This window comes from Empidonax traillii, unplaced genomic scaffold (assembly GCF_003031625.1).
Source record: "Empidonax traillii isolate 1590-97213 ecotype Southwest subspecies unplaced genomic scaffold, ASM303162v1 scaffold522:size797397, whole genome shotgun sequence".
NCBI lineage: Eukaryota > Metazoa > Chordata > Aves > Passeriformes > Tyrannidae > Empidonax > Empidonax traillii.
The window spans coordinates 205,748-222,962 of NW_020955715.1; positions in this window are offsets into that span (position 1 = coordinate 205,748).

Genomic DNA, 17,215 nt, shown 5'->3' on the forward strand with positions numbered 1-17,215 from the left:
CCATACACATGCACTATTCATCATTCATTCATGGCTAGGCTTCGCGAACGAAGATTTGAGAGGGGCTCTACCCACGCTTGCTACAAGCACGCTGATGGCTAAAAAGGCCAATGCGAGATAGACAAGTCCGGTTGCAGAACGTACAGCAGAAAGACTCTCCAGGTGATATCGACAAGACGCGATTCTTTCTGCGTTGTCTTTTCTCCTCGAGAGTGATCCTGCGTGTGTTCTCAAAAGCAGCAGCAGCAGTGTTATAGATGGTGTGTCTCCAGGCCTCCCGATTGGAGGCCAGGGTAGACCAATGGTTGTGGTCAATATTGCCAAGGCTGAGGGACTGTTTCAGGCAGTCCTTGTATCTCCTCTTCAGGCCTCCTCTCTTGCGGCAGCCAGTGGCAAGTTCCCCATAAAGCACTATCTTAGGGAAGCGATGGTCCTGCATCCTGGAGACGTGCCCTGCCCAGCACAGCTGAGTTCTCAGCAGCATGGCTTCAATGCTTGGGACTGCTGCCTGCTCAAGGACAGACGTGTTGGTCACATAGTCAGTCCAGTGGATGTTAAGGATTGAACGGAGGCAGCGCTGATGGAAGCGTTCTAAGAGACGCAAGTGGTGCCGGTAAATGACCCATGATTCAGAACCATATAGAAGAGTAGACAGACATGCACTATTACACAGCTCCAAAATCCCACTGGGATATGAGACAATTTTTCCCCAAATAATACTTAGGCTTGACTGCTACAATTTTTAGAGCTGGAAATAAACCATGACTCCTATCCATTAGCAGCTTTAAATAAGTCTTCTGAGAAACATTTGGCATGTGTTGATAAATTTTATTGTCCATGAATTATCTTTTATTTTGATAAATCTCTATCCCTATAAGTAGCAGGGAAAAGACATACAGGACTTGCTTGTTTTCCAGTAAGTATTGCTATTGACTCTATATTATCTAACTCAGACTTCTCTGAAGCTCTTACTAAAGTCCATGTGCATTTTGTTTAACATACAATTGCACAGATCAGACATTTGGACAACACATGGTGATTTATAATCATTATAAAATATCAGCCAGTACAGAAACTTCCTTTCTTAGAATATCTTTTCTAGGTTTACCACAACACAGCCATTCAAACATTCAGACACAACTCATAGGTACTTGTTATAGGGCATAGGGCATGTAGAAGTTAAAGTGTTCCTTAAATACAGGGGTAATTCATAGAGATATAGAGTCTGTAAGAGAAAAATCATGAAGGCTATGAAAGCTAGAATGTAAAGCACAGGTATACAAAGGAGAAGACAAAGAAAGTGCTGGTGCAGATCAAGAGAGAAAAAAAGTAACAAGGAGACAACAAGGAGGTAAAAAGACTGATATCTGAATATACCTTACTTCTTGAAAATATTCCCCAAAATCTTTTTTTTTTTTTTTTTTTTTTCTTCCCCTGCCCTTTCCTCTTATTTTAGCCAGTTAGGAACAAATAGGAAAGGATAGTGCAAATAGAGAAGAAACCGGAAAGACTGGGAAAGACACTTCAGCCAGAGCCACAGATGGGCAAAACAAGAGGTACTGAGAGAGGGACTGAATTTGTAACTGCATAAAATGAAAAAACCTTGAACCATTCTGGGGTTAGCTTACTAAAGTCTGACCAGCTTTCATTTTGGTGATTTAACAAAATGTCTTTGGACTGTACTATGAACCTCTCTCATATTCAATCTTCTTATGAAAGTGTATGTATTTCATTTTTAAAGTATGGCAAGATCTACAATAAATAACTGTCTTGGTTTTTTGACCAAATTATAAGCTAAATTGGTTTAAAGAAAGAAACAACAAAAAAGATTGGTTTTTTAGCAACTTTTAGGGCAAATATCTCTACAGTTCTGTCCATGTGCAGTTATTGATGACATCTCTATACACTATAAGAAAATTTAAGATGTGCTTCCTAAAACAGAAACAACAGTAACTTGAAAGTATTAGTGAAATCAAATTCTATTGAGGTCAGGTTTGAAGTCTGGACCCCAAAGGGCTAGTTCTAAAATCTGAAATCCCTCTAACTGAGGGAATGACAACTGTGTGTACTTTTAAAACTGAAAGTTTCAATTTTTTGATTGCACATATCAACATAGATATTAATAATATCTGATGTTTATCAAATGGAACATCTCTTGAGAGTATCAGAGGATAACCTGAAGAGAGAGACACTGAAGAGAGGCCCCTTTTGAGGCATGTAAAAGCAGTTATCGCTTACAAAATCTTGCTCATATATCATACAATATAACCCTCAAATCAAATGTCACATTTCTAATTAGTAGCTGATACAAGTCCAGCGTATTATAACATTGTCAAGATAATGTGTTATTTCAACAGCATTAAAACTCTACCTTTAATATTTTTCTGTGTCAGCAACCTCAGATTATGTACAATTAAAATCTTTTGACACAGCTCTTGATTTTAATGATGTTTTTTAACTTCCAGTTGAGAAAACTGGTCATTTTTGCCTTGGCTCAATATCAAATCCATTTTGCATTAATGATATTTTAAAAACACTTTTTTTCCTCTTTGTGGCCCACTGCCTCTGGGACTGCAGTATCTGCAGAGTTGCTCCAGTGCTTCTAGCAGTCTAGGCTCTCTCACAGGACTAGTGGTTCCTTGTTTAAAGAGAGAAACAACTGCAACTGTACGATTTAATGTGTCATAAAATCAAACAAATGTACACAAATTGTTGGACGCTTCTAATCCCTCAGAAGCATTTTGTTGATGATGGCTTTTTTTTGATTGGTTGGTTGGCGAGTTAGGTTTTGGGGGTTGTTTATCCTGCCTGGATTGAAGAAAAAGAGTTATATTAAAATATTAGCCATCCTCCTTAGAGAGAAGCTGTAAGTTGTGCTCAGTTATAAATTTTACACCAGACTCTGAGCACATCTCTACTTATGCTGAAGTTGCATGAACATTTACTGTGCTAACGATTCCACTGAAATCCATCATATCAAGCTCACCCCTAAAGTTAATGAAAAGTTGAAATAAATTAACTGGCAGTTGACATGAGAGTCTGGAAAGATGTCACAGGAGATGCTAAGTAATGGACAGACTAGTGCATTTGGCAGTTTGACATTTGGTTTCAGCTGATTAAGAGATTTGGATTTCAATTCAAAAAGTTATCTTGATAGTGAAGTGGGAATATATAAAGAAATATAAATCCTCCTAATCAAGAGAATAAGCCCAACAACAGGCCTTCCCAGGTCGAAGTCACAGCTGTGCTTTCAGATTATTTATGAGAGTACTTACAAGTTAAGGCGTGAGTTCATGGGAATTGTATCATTAAAATGGATTTTAATTGAATGCAAAAGATATGTGGACCTTAGGCTTTAGGAATAAGAGTGGCTTATTTGGGTTTAGAAAAATCTGTTCCCAAATGATTTCTGCTAAGCTGAAAGAAAGATAAGTTATTTTATTGTAGCTGTTCACAAATATTTCATATTGGTTATTGGTTAAGCTCTCTCAGTTTAAATTTGTACCTTAAATCATAGCGGCAAAACTTTCTCAGGGAAAAATATCCAAACAAACCAAACCTGACAGACCTAAACCTCTGTGCTATGGTTTTCCATCTGTGAAATTTGGTGAATTAATTCTTGATTTCTCCTATCTTTGTCAGTCTTACGTGTTGAGACTGCAGGTTGCTAAGAGGTAGAAATACTTGTTATGCATGAACACCACACTTAGAACAGTAAGGTATTAATTTCATAAAGGGCCTCCAGGTGCTACTCTAACACAAATTAGCATTATTAATATGTAATTGTTGCAGTATAAACCATCCACATAAAGAGTGAAGTGCCTTAACTTTCTTATCTACTTTCAATATGTCTCTAAGTGTGAAATGGTGCCATATTATTCTAAAGAACATGCTAATATTCATGATAATCAAAGGAGAAAATTTTAGACGGATTAAATCATATTTCTTTTTACAGAATGAGCATGATAAAAGATGCTGTTTCTACAGGAACAGGGAGGTAGTCTAATGCTGAAAATCCTCAAATCCTTCTGAATCTCCAGTTAATTAAAATAAAACTTTCTTGATCATGTTAACTACACTAAGAAGGAAATGTGTCTAAAAATGCTTTCAGATTTCCACTGGAAAGCATAATTCTAATGCTGAGATTTACCTACACCAAACAAGAGGAACATTTTGAGCTTTTCTGTGTAAGTCATGTCTTTTAAAACAGAAGTATCTCTTTCCCCAATCTCTTTCATAGTTTTACACCTAATTTTAATTAAATACAAAGAAACATATTAGAGCTATTTTTAAAATTATTCATTTCCTAAATATAATTATTTAATATTTTTACTGTCTGAAATTATTTCAGTCATGACTGCTTCATTGATGTGTTAGCATTCAAAAATAAAGAAAAATGTATTTTTGATTTGTAATGATTAGATTGTGATGCTATTCTAAGATCTAGCCATGGAAATATGATTTAGGCTTCAGATGCAACTAGAAAATACCTTGGGTCTCTCTTTGTATATACATGTACAAAATGTATTTGTGTGACATGATGCTTATGATATTCTTCACATTACTTAATTGCAGTGAAACGTGGCTTCTCCAAACTTGAAACTGACTTCCAGGGAAGTTAACTGCTTTATTTGTCTGCTTTAATTTCAATTTGAGATTTTATTTAATTTTTTAAATCTACAGTAAACTTCTCTCATGAACCTCTGACCCACTCCGAGTATTTATGTTGATGCCATGACATAACATGCTTGACAAGTTCAAGCCAAGACTTCTCATAATTCATTTAAAATCATACCTGCAACTCTGACTAAACTAGCATTTTAAATACAGGGGAAAAAATATTTGAGAATTGGGTGAAACACACTGTATTTAGATACAATGTTATGTAAGCTGCTAACAGGAAGGTATATAATACACTATTTATACCCTGTATAATCAATAAAAGAAAGTCTTTCTGGATACCACTTGTCAGATTCACACACTACCCCCAGAATGACATTCATTATTATCTGTCATGTCAGAAGGGGTAAAAAACTTCAATCAGTTTCATGGACACAAAGTGACAGAAAGGTTGTACTCATTTTGCTTGTTTGACAAGATGACAGAATGCAAGCAAATTTTATATTTTTGGACTTAACTATGATGAAATTTATTTTCTTCACAGAGTTCATTCAGTAACTGATTACATATATTACAGCAACAGATTGTTCCACATAGATGTAAATGTGCTTTGACCACTAAATGAAGTAGGAGGTTTGATAGAAGACACTTCAGTCGGAAAGAGTGATGGGGTCTTATTTGACACTGTTGAGATGGCTGATTTTCAAAACCAGCACATGTTACCACAGTTTTGTAAATCATCATCTAGACATGGTCTTGCTGTTGGCTAGTAAAGACTTGCTGACAACTCGTCACATGTTGTAGAGCAAGGTTGGCAAGGACCCAAGGGATATACAATCAATCACTCATAGTCCAAGACTACTGGGAAGAAGGAGTCAGATGAGATACTCAGAACAAGCCAATTAGTAGCTTCCTCTATGGCTTATGTAAACTATTGATACATATTTGACTATTAACTAATTATCCCCTTCACAGTTATAGGCTTTCACTCTTTCTCAACAGTTCTGCAACCAAGAAGTTGCAGGGACTTTTTTGTAGAGTTGGCAAATGATTATCTGTATGGAGTGAGAACCTTTCAACCTTTGATCCCTTGATATAGTCTCCTTGTAAAAGTATGAACCTCAGTAATGTATTAACTACACAGAAGGGCTGGAAGGGTTCAGTGGGATGCTCACTCTAAATTCTGTATTCTTACATTTAAATTGCTCACTGGTAGCCTTAAATAAGCTTGTTTATGCCTACTTGGTCTTTGATTAGTGATGATTTAAAAAAAAGAGGAAGAGCCCAAGATCAGCATTAAGGATGGAGATAGAAGGCTAACACTATGTTGCTAACAGAGAAAGCAAATGTTTTCAAGCACCTTGAAGAAAGATCTTCTATCACAGAGTACTAGAGGGATTTTCTAGTGATTCAAGACTTATTTTTTGATATTTAGGTTTTTAATTTAAATAATCTCCTCACAGCACATTTCATGTACTTCTAATAGTTCCCTGTATGTTTCTTACCAGCTGAATTAGATTACAAAATATATAGATTTCTGAATTCTCCTCGAGTATTGACAATCAAGTAAGAACATTAATTAACTCTGATATTAGAATCCAGCAAAATATATAAGCATGTAACATTTTTTTGTGCAATGATACTGTTTGAGCAGAAGGCTGCAGTAGAAGATCAGATTGAAATGCCCCAGGAGATATGTAGGTTTTGTTTGTGGAATTTTTTTTTCAACTTATTTCATCTTTGTCAGTTAGTTTAATGGCAACCAAAAATATTTACAAATTTCAACAAGCTTTTGTAGCACAGAAACTCTTCTCACAGACTCCCATCATTAATTGCAGCTAAGATGATGAAATTTGATCAAGATGCAGTATAAAGAAAAACATTTCTATTCATTAGGTATTCTGTCTTACTCGGGTCTTGGCAAAAATTATTCATGTATAATGTCTACATAAAATATGTGTAGAATCAAAGTACACCATAACCTTAACATGAAAACTCACCATAGTTAATGATTAGCAATCATTACAACTATCTCAGAGTAAAGAACTGCAGAACATGGTAACTTTTACTAAAGATCCTTGAAAAAAAAATTAGAAAAATATTTATATTAGGTGGTATTTTTGGTAATCATCTGATGTTTGAGAAAGTGAGTATTTTTGCAAAATAACATCCACATCCTGGTTATTTTTTTCCTCTATTCATTTGATATAATGAGCACAGTTGCCAGACTGGAATAGTTGCACTTCATTTGTATCTGTACAGAAGTGTAACTCCTACAAGAACAATTTAAAGCTGTCTCTCATAACAATGATAATGAACTAATTGCACCATTACTGCTAATAAAACCAATCCTTTTTCCTTAATTTCACCTTTAATCAGGTTATTTCAGAGATTCTGAACCACTAGTGGGGGGGGGGGCAGTTGTTTTTATGTACTTGATATAGGAAATGATGCAGCTGAGGGGCATTAACGAAGGCTTTAATGGATGAGAAGCAGGAACAGTTGTATTAATTGCCATGTGCTGGTCTGTTTCCTGAAAATTTCCTCAGTGCCAGGTGCTATACAGATGTAAAGGCATAATATTTTTTCATTACCTATGCTTGTGTCTTAAAAAAAAAAGTTAAACAATATTTAAAAAAAAAAATGTTTACTTGAATATGTAGCAAACTAAAGAGCTGAATGCACAAGAGGAATAAAAATAAATCAAAGACAAGTAACTAAATGAAGATAGTAGTACCTAGTCTTAGCTCTGGTTTTGGAAGTTCAGAAAGATACAACATATCATGATGGAGTAGAGATCCCCAGCTGGCCTTCAGCTAGCTGATAGGTGCCCAGATGCTTGTTACCACCTCCCAGTACATACAGGTCAGGATTACGTACATAGGTCAGGATTAGAAAAACTCGTAGTGGTTTAGGAGCAGCTCAGCACTTCTGGCATTAGCTGAAGTATTTACTGTATTGCACTGGAGTTTTTAAAGCTGATATATTTAGTGTTGATGTGGCTTCATCCTAAATACCATGTGAAGTTCTGGGGTCCCACAATTTAAAAAGGTTGTTAAAGCACTTGAAGGCATCCAGAGGAGAACAATAGAGCTGGTGAAAGAGCTAGAAGAAATGCTGTGTGAGGAGTGGCTGAGGACTTTGGGTTTGCTTAATTTGGAAAGAAAGAGGCTGAAATCTCATTGCTCTTTACTACTTCCTCAGAAGGATAATTTGAGAGGGATGTGCTGATCTCTCTTCCCTTGTGTCCAATGACAGAATGTGTCATAATGGTTCAAAATTGCATAAGGGAAAGTTCAGATTTGACATTAAGAAACATTTCTTTACTAAGAGAATGATCAAACAGTGGAACAGGCTTCCTAGACTTTTAGTCAGTCTTGAAGAGTTCAGGAAGTTGGACTAGTAGATCATGGTAGGTTCCTCACAACTCAGCTATTTGTGCTGTTCTAGCCTAGTCTAGTCTAATGTTACACATTATTGGGAGGTTTCACTTAGCAAACACATCATTAGAAAATTTACTTAAATACTTTTACAGTGCTTAGTAAAACAAATAACTATTGCAGTATTTTCCCTGCAAATATTTTCTTTTAGAGCGAAGAATGTTAAAAGGGAAGTTCTTTATCAGAACGAGCTGATTTCTTTTCATGATAATCTGAATTTTAAGCCTTTTCATGCTCTGAAAATTTGTCTTGTCCAATCTGCAGACTTGTGAGCAGCTCACCTCTGACAATGCAGGAGGAAGAATAGGAGATACTAGAAAGAAATGGATGTTTTAAAATTTCTCTTATTTAGGAAGTTATTTTATATTATTTGTTTTTCTAGCTTGGACAATCAACAAAAACAAACAAACAAAACAACACCTAGCATATCAGGAAAAAAAACAAAGAGGCAAACAGATATTCTAAGTATCATGAATACTTTTAAATGACAAAGTAGTCCAAATATTTCAAAAACATGGGCTAGGACTTGTTTGCTTTCTTGCTGTCTTGTTTCTCCTGTATTTCCATTATTTGGGAAAAAAAAAAAAAAAAAAGGGTTTTTTTTTAGGAAAGAAAGGGATCATAAACTAAGAGTATAAACTCAAAATGTGGCCACATAATGCATACTGAATGTGGGTCTGACCCACCAGTTTCAGGAAGGATATATCTAGACTGGAGCAGTAACAGAGAAAAAAACCATTACTGTTATTAATAGAATTTCAACTGCTTAGAAAAGGTGAATATGAAGTTATTAATCATAGTTTTTTCCAAAGCAATAACTCCTGTGGCTACAAAATACTATGATTCACAGAGACTGCAAAACTGTGTAAGTGTTTAGGAGATACAACTCTACATACTGTTGCACACGGTAAAGGCAACCAAATAGGACTTCGCTCCAGTTCAGGCTTTTGTAGTCTTATACCATCATATGCACAGAAAAATAGTAATTTACAACTGGCTAGAGCAGCAGTTATAGGAGCCAAGGTCTCCTGAGTGTATTTCTTACCTCTACATCCAGATTTCCTCTGAGACTGAGCAACTCATTTATCCACTGTCTGTATAGGTTCTCCACCCATAAAGCAGATAATTCCTCTTTATAATAGGCCTTTAAAAATAAAGGCATTCATATTGTGAATTGCTATCATGATATAGACAGTCTTTGAAAATCCCAACTGAAAAGGAAAAAAAAATCCTTGTAAAGTATTCAAGTCTCCATAATCCTGTAATTTATAAACATTGGACAGAGAACACATTTAGCAAAACAGTAGTACATGCTTCATTGAACTTCTACGTTCAGGTCCCATCTTCCTGTCTGTCACTGAAGGAAACACTAAAGCACTTTGTAATTATGTACTGCAGATTCTTCTTTAAAAGGGATGAAAGCATTGGCCAAAAAAAAAAAAAAAAAATTCCTGCTTCTGACATTCCTGCTTCTACCTCTTATGTTTCCAGTGCCATACTGTTGGGAGTAGCACACATGGGAAATAAAATTAACAGAACAGCTGCTTACACTCACTCTGGCACATAAGCTGTCATTTATCTCAGAATTTAAATAAGTCAAGTAGTACAACAAACATACTCTTGCTGTGGTTTCTTTCATCCTTCGTCTTTGCCTGTTTCTGTTGTTACACCTATGATTCTGGCTTGCCTTTTCCTAATTAGGTTATGAGTTCACTGAGAAATCTTCCTACAGTATCCAACAAGTCACCTCAAGGGCATATTTTCTTCATAGGGTATTACTCCCTGTGTTCGTAGCTTTTGTTCTAAATGGGTGGCAGAGTCAAATCTAAACCAGCAACAGCTACTGAAGGCAGTCAGCCCTTAGATGTCTTTTTTTTTTTTTTCCTGACAATGAAGTGAGATTCTTGCCCAGAATAAAAAAGGGTGTGAGAAACTGTGTAGGCTTCAGTGGAACACCTGAGCCCAGGGTCACACATAGATGCAAAGAAAATCTTGCCATTCAACCACAATGGGCTGATAAGATTCAGAGATTTTAACGGAGTCTCAGTAGGCTAGGTTGTGCTTAGAGTACCGTGAAAGATGGGAAAATACTTAAAGCTGGAAACACAAAGTATTTTGGTCTTCATTTTGATAATGTCTTTTGCTTTCTTTCCCTCACTACTTCTGAGAAATTGAAGAGGGAAAAACAGTTTGGCAGTATATTAGAGCTAAAGATGAAAGAAACTGTCCTTTTTGAGGCAAAGTAAGGTGAGAAGAACTGGATTTGCAGTAGGAAAAGAAAAGCTGTTGCTTTGAAGACAAATTACCAGAAAGAAGAAAATAAAATAAAAAGACAAGTAAAATGCCATTTGTGTTTGTGTCTTTGATGCTTAGTGCTGTTTGTAACCTTGCTGCTTTTGAGAGGCAGCCACCAACCTCTTCTCACTTCAGCAGCCATAAACAAAATTGTATCTGTGTCAAGTTGTTTCTGACAGCACATGTAGTTGTTTTGCTGGTCACAGTGCGTGGTAGTTTTGACTGAATATATCAGATCTGATTAAACAGAAAACAAAGAAAAGAAATATGGTAAGGTTGCAAAAAGGTGGTAAGAAGATGGCAGTTAGACAGAAGAGGTTATGTGTTCAACACATGGCTTTGAATTTTAGCCAGCATCATTTCAGTGTATCAGCCAGACTTTTCCCTGTGAATTATCTCATGATTCTTCCTGGAATAGTATACAGAGGGTATGATTCCTCATGTAAGATCCCCCAGAATGGTAGATGTGACAGCTGTGGTTTAAAAGCTTATTTACTATTATTAATAAGAAACTGGTTTTCATTATGACCATTTTCAAATTTAGAGATGTCCAAACTGACAGAGGGTTTTTTTAATTTATTACTTAGTTCTATATTCAGGACATAAGCCTTGGCCTGCTGAGTTCCATCTTCACACTTTCTCTGTTTATTAAAATTGTGAGTTTAGGTATTTTTCCTCAGATTCATCTATTTTCAACTTTTAAAATTTTCCTTGTTTTCAATGCAACATATTAAAAATCAAGTTGGAGTTTTGTTATTTTGGAGAGTTTGTAACATAGGCAGATGCACAATATCACAAGGAATAAAAAAGATGGAATAAAAGAAGGAAGAAAGAAAGACAAAGTTGATGGAAGAAGAGTAGGGACTAATAACTGCCTATTTGTATGTCCATCTGACACTTCTACAAAAATCTGAGCTGAAAATAATGAGCTACTGCTTTGGTGCAAAACCCGTCCCTTTATCACTTTCAAGAACCAGAAGTCTGGAAGATGGCAAATGACATCTGTTTGTTAAGCTTCTTTTCCATGGAGTTCTGTGGAACTACTGACCATTGTCTCTGATGCCTGTGCCAGGAAAATTGTTAGAAGCTGTAATAAGAAAGAGAAATTAGTGGGTGGATATGATACACTGAGAAAGAGTCAATATATTTTTTGTAAGACACATCAAAGACATCAAAGACCTGATGGAGTTCCTTGAAAAAGTCAGTACATGAATAAGGAAAATGTACTTGTTATGGTCTACTTGGACTTCCAAGGAGTTTTCAACATGATTTATCATCAATAATTCTTGAAGAAGCTAAATGGCCAGGGAATAACAAGACTTCACAGCTTTTAAACAGGTTTAAGGACAAAAGCCACAGAACAAATTATAATTTTCCATGACACGGGAAAGAATTAGTGGAATCACCATGAAGTGTGCTCTACATTAAGTTCATAATTGATATGGAAATATCAGGGATGTACAAAAGGTTGTAAGCAATACAAATAAATCATAATAGAGCAGACAAATACTGTTTGCAAAGAGTTGCAGGAATTATATTCATAATACTAACTGGACAAAAATAGGAAGATGAAATTCAGTACTGATTATATAAAGTTGGGCACACTGAATTAAAAATCAAGAATCTCAGTCTGATCTGTGCAATGATGTGCTCAGAGCTTCTGAAATATCAGGTAAGAGAAAGTTCTTAGAGTTATACAGTCAAATGACAAGAAAACCTAAGTTCAGAAAACCTACGTTCAGTATAGGTGAAAATATACAATGTTATAGACTATTAGAAAAACAATAGGCAAAAGAAAAAAATATCATTGTACCACTGTGCAGATCCATTATATATCAAAGCTTGAAATTATGCATGTTTCAAGTCCTCTTGTCTCAGAGGGTAATGGTCAGCAATGATGAGAAAAGATGTGAAGAGTTCATATAAAGAAAAACTGATTATACGAGGTCTCTTGAGCCTGCAAGGTGCAGGACTGAGTGGGAAATAGTCAAGGAACACAAAATTGTAAGTGTAGAGGTTTAATATTATGTGGTGTTTCCAAACCCAGGTATTAGGAGTCACCACACAAGACAGGCATACAGCTCAAAACAAAGGGAGTCAATATATAGCTAAGATGTGGAATTCCATCCCATATCATGTAGTAGAAGTTGACAGTACCAGTTCAAAAAGGGGACTAAACTAACTGACAGAAACAGTACTCTTACAGAACTACTGAATACAGAGGCAAAGCATCTGGAAACATCTAGACACACATCACTAGGATATGAAAGATTACTCAAAAGAAATATATATAAATCTGCTAATGACCACTACTGCAAAGAGAATACTGAAGCAGATGGAGATGTTCTCTGCCTCAGTGTGGCTTACTGCCTTCTGAAACTTTGCCTTCACTAATTACAACTTGCTGCAATTTGGTTCAGTTCTCTTAATGTTTTGGATCTGTTCAGAATTGTATTCCAACTGCTTACTGTTTTCCTACACTGCCAAGTCAAGACATATAATTGAAAGAAACTTCCTAATTTTCCCATTCATACTTTTCCCTTTTAAAACTGTGTCTTCCATTCACTCAGGGCCCCACCTCAGGGGCCCACCTGAGATATGTGAATATAACTTTCCATCCCTGCTAATTCAACAAATAGAAAGGATTTTGAATCATACAACACAGACCGTAAAGAAATTCCATCACTCTTTGCAGTCATAGCACTCCAAGGTCTTTTTTTAAAGGTCTTTTTTGAAGTTTAGCTTATATAATGACATCTCATAGATGGCAAACATCTTATTAGAGTTATTAGGCACGTTTCTATAGAAAAGATTTTACACGCTTACAAAAGGATTTATAATGTCTTCGAATTACATGAGCAATTTTTCTCTTTAAACTATCACACCGCAAGTATTGGTTCAATTCACATGGTTGATTGTGTAGAGCTAACTATTTTTTATTGTCACTTGTGTTATAGTAAGTGTCATGAATAATCAACTTACTGAGTAATAACAATGTCACTGTAGCTATATTTATAAAGACTCATTCTAGAAAAAAAATTGTTACTGATTTTATAGTGCTTTGCTATATGTATTTCTTGTTTGTTTTTAAAGCAAAATCTTTTCTCATAGATTGGGAGATTGAAAAAATAAATTATTTAACATATAAGTTTTTACTGCTAATCTATTCACTGTGCAGAGTTGCAAATGTTTTTTGTAATTAATCACCAATACATCAATTATTCAGGAGAAAATTAGTCAATATTTTTAAAATGAAGTCAAACAGAGTTATTAAATGAATTTATCCTTACTCTAAAATGTCCACAGGAAGATAATGTGTTGAGAAATGCATAAAGAAATTTTTAGAGCATATGTACAGTATCTTTCAAAATCTCTGAGACATCAACATAATATTAGAAAGGAGTGCTGCTGTTCTATTGTTAATATAAATAATTCTGTCTTTTTATAGGTATAATGACATTACAGTACAAATAAAATTTATATAGAAAACATCAAGTACACAGTGCAATTTATATGTAGAGAGTTACAAATCTTTTTAATCTCTTAATGTCAGAAAATTCATGAACATTTTAAATGAAACCCTAAAATGCTTGTTTCTAGTCCATACATATTCATTTTTACTTGGATCCCCAGAAGCAATAAAACTAGACTAACTGACTTTTGGGAAATTCAAGAAACATTGAGCATGATTTTATGACTTTGAAAATACTGCGAAACTCAAGCATGGTTTAGCCCATATCGTAGGCTGTCAATTTCTAAATGACTCCATAAAGCAAAACTTCCCTGCAGGTAGACTCTAGAAACAGCATTTAATTCTAGTAATTCCTTAGTCATTTTCATAGCTGTTTACCCTTAGAATATGAGGATGATTTTTTTCTTAGTTAGCTGTATACAACCAATAGGTAATAGTTGCCCAGGACCATGTCCAGATGGCTTTTGAGCATCTCTAAGTATGGAGCTGTTTGCAATGCTTTCCCTAATGCAGCCCAGGATACTATCTTTTCCACAAGGCCATGTTGCTTGCTTGTGTACAGCTTGGTGTCCACTGGGACTCCCCATGGCCTTTTCTGCAAAGCTGCTTTCCATTGGGGTAGCAGTGGGTGTCCCCCAGCACATATTGGTGCACGGAGTTGTTCCTCCCCAGGTGCAGGACTTTGCACTTCCTCTTGTTGAACATGAGGTTCCTGTCAGTCCATTTCTCCAGCCTGTCAAAGTCCTTCTGGATGGCAGCATAACTCTCTGGACTATCAGACACTCTTCACAGTTTTATGTCACCTGCAAACTTGCTGAAACTGCACTCTGCCCCATCATCCAGACCGTTAATGGGATGTTGAGCAGGACCTCACCCACTATTTGATCTATGGGATACACTACTAGTGTTACCAGCCTCCAACTAAAACTCCTATTGTATATCAAGTGGATAAAACAGGGGAAACCCCACTGGCATCCTCTTGCTGGATGCCAGATGGGGGGGCCAATTAGATGCTGCATACCTCAGGGTCCCTGGCATGTGAAGAGACATAAAATTCTCTCCACTATTCTCCCTTACTTTTTACAGTGATATCTCTAGCAAACACCATTTTAAAGAGCATTTTACAAGTCTGAGTGCCTCTCATACTAGGATCGCAGTGAACCAGCTCCTTCTAGTGCAGTACAGTGCTGAAAATTTCTGAACATCAGAAAATCTCCTTGTTTCAGAGGTAGCTTTTTTCCAGTACATTAGTATGTTTGCAAACATACTGACAAGTCAATGGTCCCATTTTTTTAGCTTCAATCCTCAATAATATATGGAGAAACCATCAGCATAATTTTTTCCAAAGCAAATATATTAAAAAAAAATACCCAAAGGAAACAAAAACATCCTTTTCTTTATAAATAACTGAGTGAATAATTTTCTTCAAAGAAAATTAATGGAAAGACAACTCGAAGACACTACATAACAAGTGAGAATGGTCACTGGTATTTCTCAAATTTGAGGATACATTTGTAAGAGCTCATTACAGTTTTGTGCATACTGCCTGGGTGTTAGGTGTAAATTGTGCAATTATGAATATGTCTTGCTGTTGATAACTGTGATTGGTTTAGTATTACAGACTAACATATACAGCATTTGAAAGAATATTAGGGAGAAAGAGCTGTCTTGGGAAACCTGTTGTTCACAGGTCCTTGACTCTGCCTTCTGCAGGCAGCTGATTTTACTTGCACTAGCAAGAAAACCCCTTTTATTTCCTCTCTGTGAGAGAGAATTTCAAGCTCAAGCACAGAAATGATTGGTAGGGCCTTGCTGGACTTTCCTTAGCTGAAGAAAGTAATCGAGGAAAGATGTAGGTCTACAGGGCAGTAATTTCATTAACTGGAATCCAGGAACTTTTAGCATCAGGAAACAAAGGAAGATCTCTTTTTTTTACCCTGAAGCTGAAGTGGTTTGTATTTGAAAGCAAAAGGTTAGCCACAAAGAAAGTACCATCTGTTAGTACACCAAAATTTCCTGTGCAGCCCAAACCTGGTCAGCACTGTGTGCATCTGGTGTAGCAGACTCTTGCAAGCCAACATGCACAACTAAATGGTCAGAAACTTCAGAAGCTATATGTCTTCCCAATATTCTTAGGCAAAATCCAGCTGATTCAGTGGAGGCCATCTCTATCTTTTGAGTGTGCTTTAAAGACTTTCTTGTTTCCAAGTAAGTATACCATCTATCTCAAGCAATGGGTATAGGCAGAGAACTACACACACATGGAAAAAACCTCAATCCAAACCAAAACCATCCCCATAGAATTGGTATGTCTGCCACTATAGTAACAGGCAGGCTGTCTTTGAAAAGCTGTATTTGACAACATAACAAATTCAGGTCTGAGTCATTCACTGTTACATTTTCCAGAATGAAGATGTGTGTAACATGTTTAGGAACTGTTTAAAAATCAAGAGAGTCTGAGAAGCCTTCAACTAATCCTAGTCACCTGCCTCACTCACTATTTTATAAAGAAGCAAACCTCTCAGTAAGGAGAATTCTCCATCTCTGATCAAAATCTGTAGCTGGTGCTCCTGGTATTGCTGAGCAGGTTTGAACATATTCTCACACTGACACATCCTCCTGTGCTTGAAAGGAGGGCACTTGGCAACACCTTTGTCCTACTTGCTTTGTTCTGCTTCATTTGCTTTTTGATCTGAAATTTCTCTGGCCATGGCTATTAGTGCCAGTCAGTGTAACCCCATTATTTCAAACGAACTGCCAATTATTCCACAAACAAAGCCTTTCCTAAGACAGAAAGTTGTTTCTTCTAGTCAAGCTTGATTTTATTTCATTAATATGTTTGCTCATGTTCTGCCTAGACATCTATCTGCAAACTTACCAGTAAGGGCTATTTTTATCCCTAAAACGTGTACTCTCAAATCATACACTCACTCATCCAGACTTTGGAATCTCAATGGGGAAAACCGAGACATGAGCTCACATAACTCACTCTTTATTGAATTTGGTTGAAGAAATCTAGTAAGACAGCTGCATAGATTTTTGCCTTTATCATTATACATCTCCAGAAGGAGGGGTTTTGTGTGTTTTTTCTTTTTATTCAGCAGAGAAAAGTATGAAAAAACCCAATACTTTGTATCTGTCATAACACTTCAGAAGCTTATTTTTTCTGCAATGCACAACCTACAGACAGTAACTTTTATTCTAAATAAGAAACCAGGATACCGAATAGAACACTAGACTGCTTAGGACAAAGTAGGTTTAAATTTAATCTAAAACAAAATAAAAACATTTTTTTTTTCAGTAGGTATTTAATCTAGATCCCTGTGGCCTTTGGCAGGGACAAAATAGGTAGGAGATATCTTCTGCCCTTTAGGCACTTGACATGAAG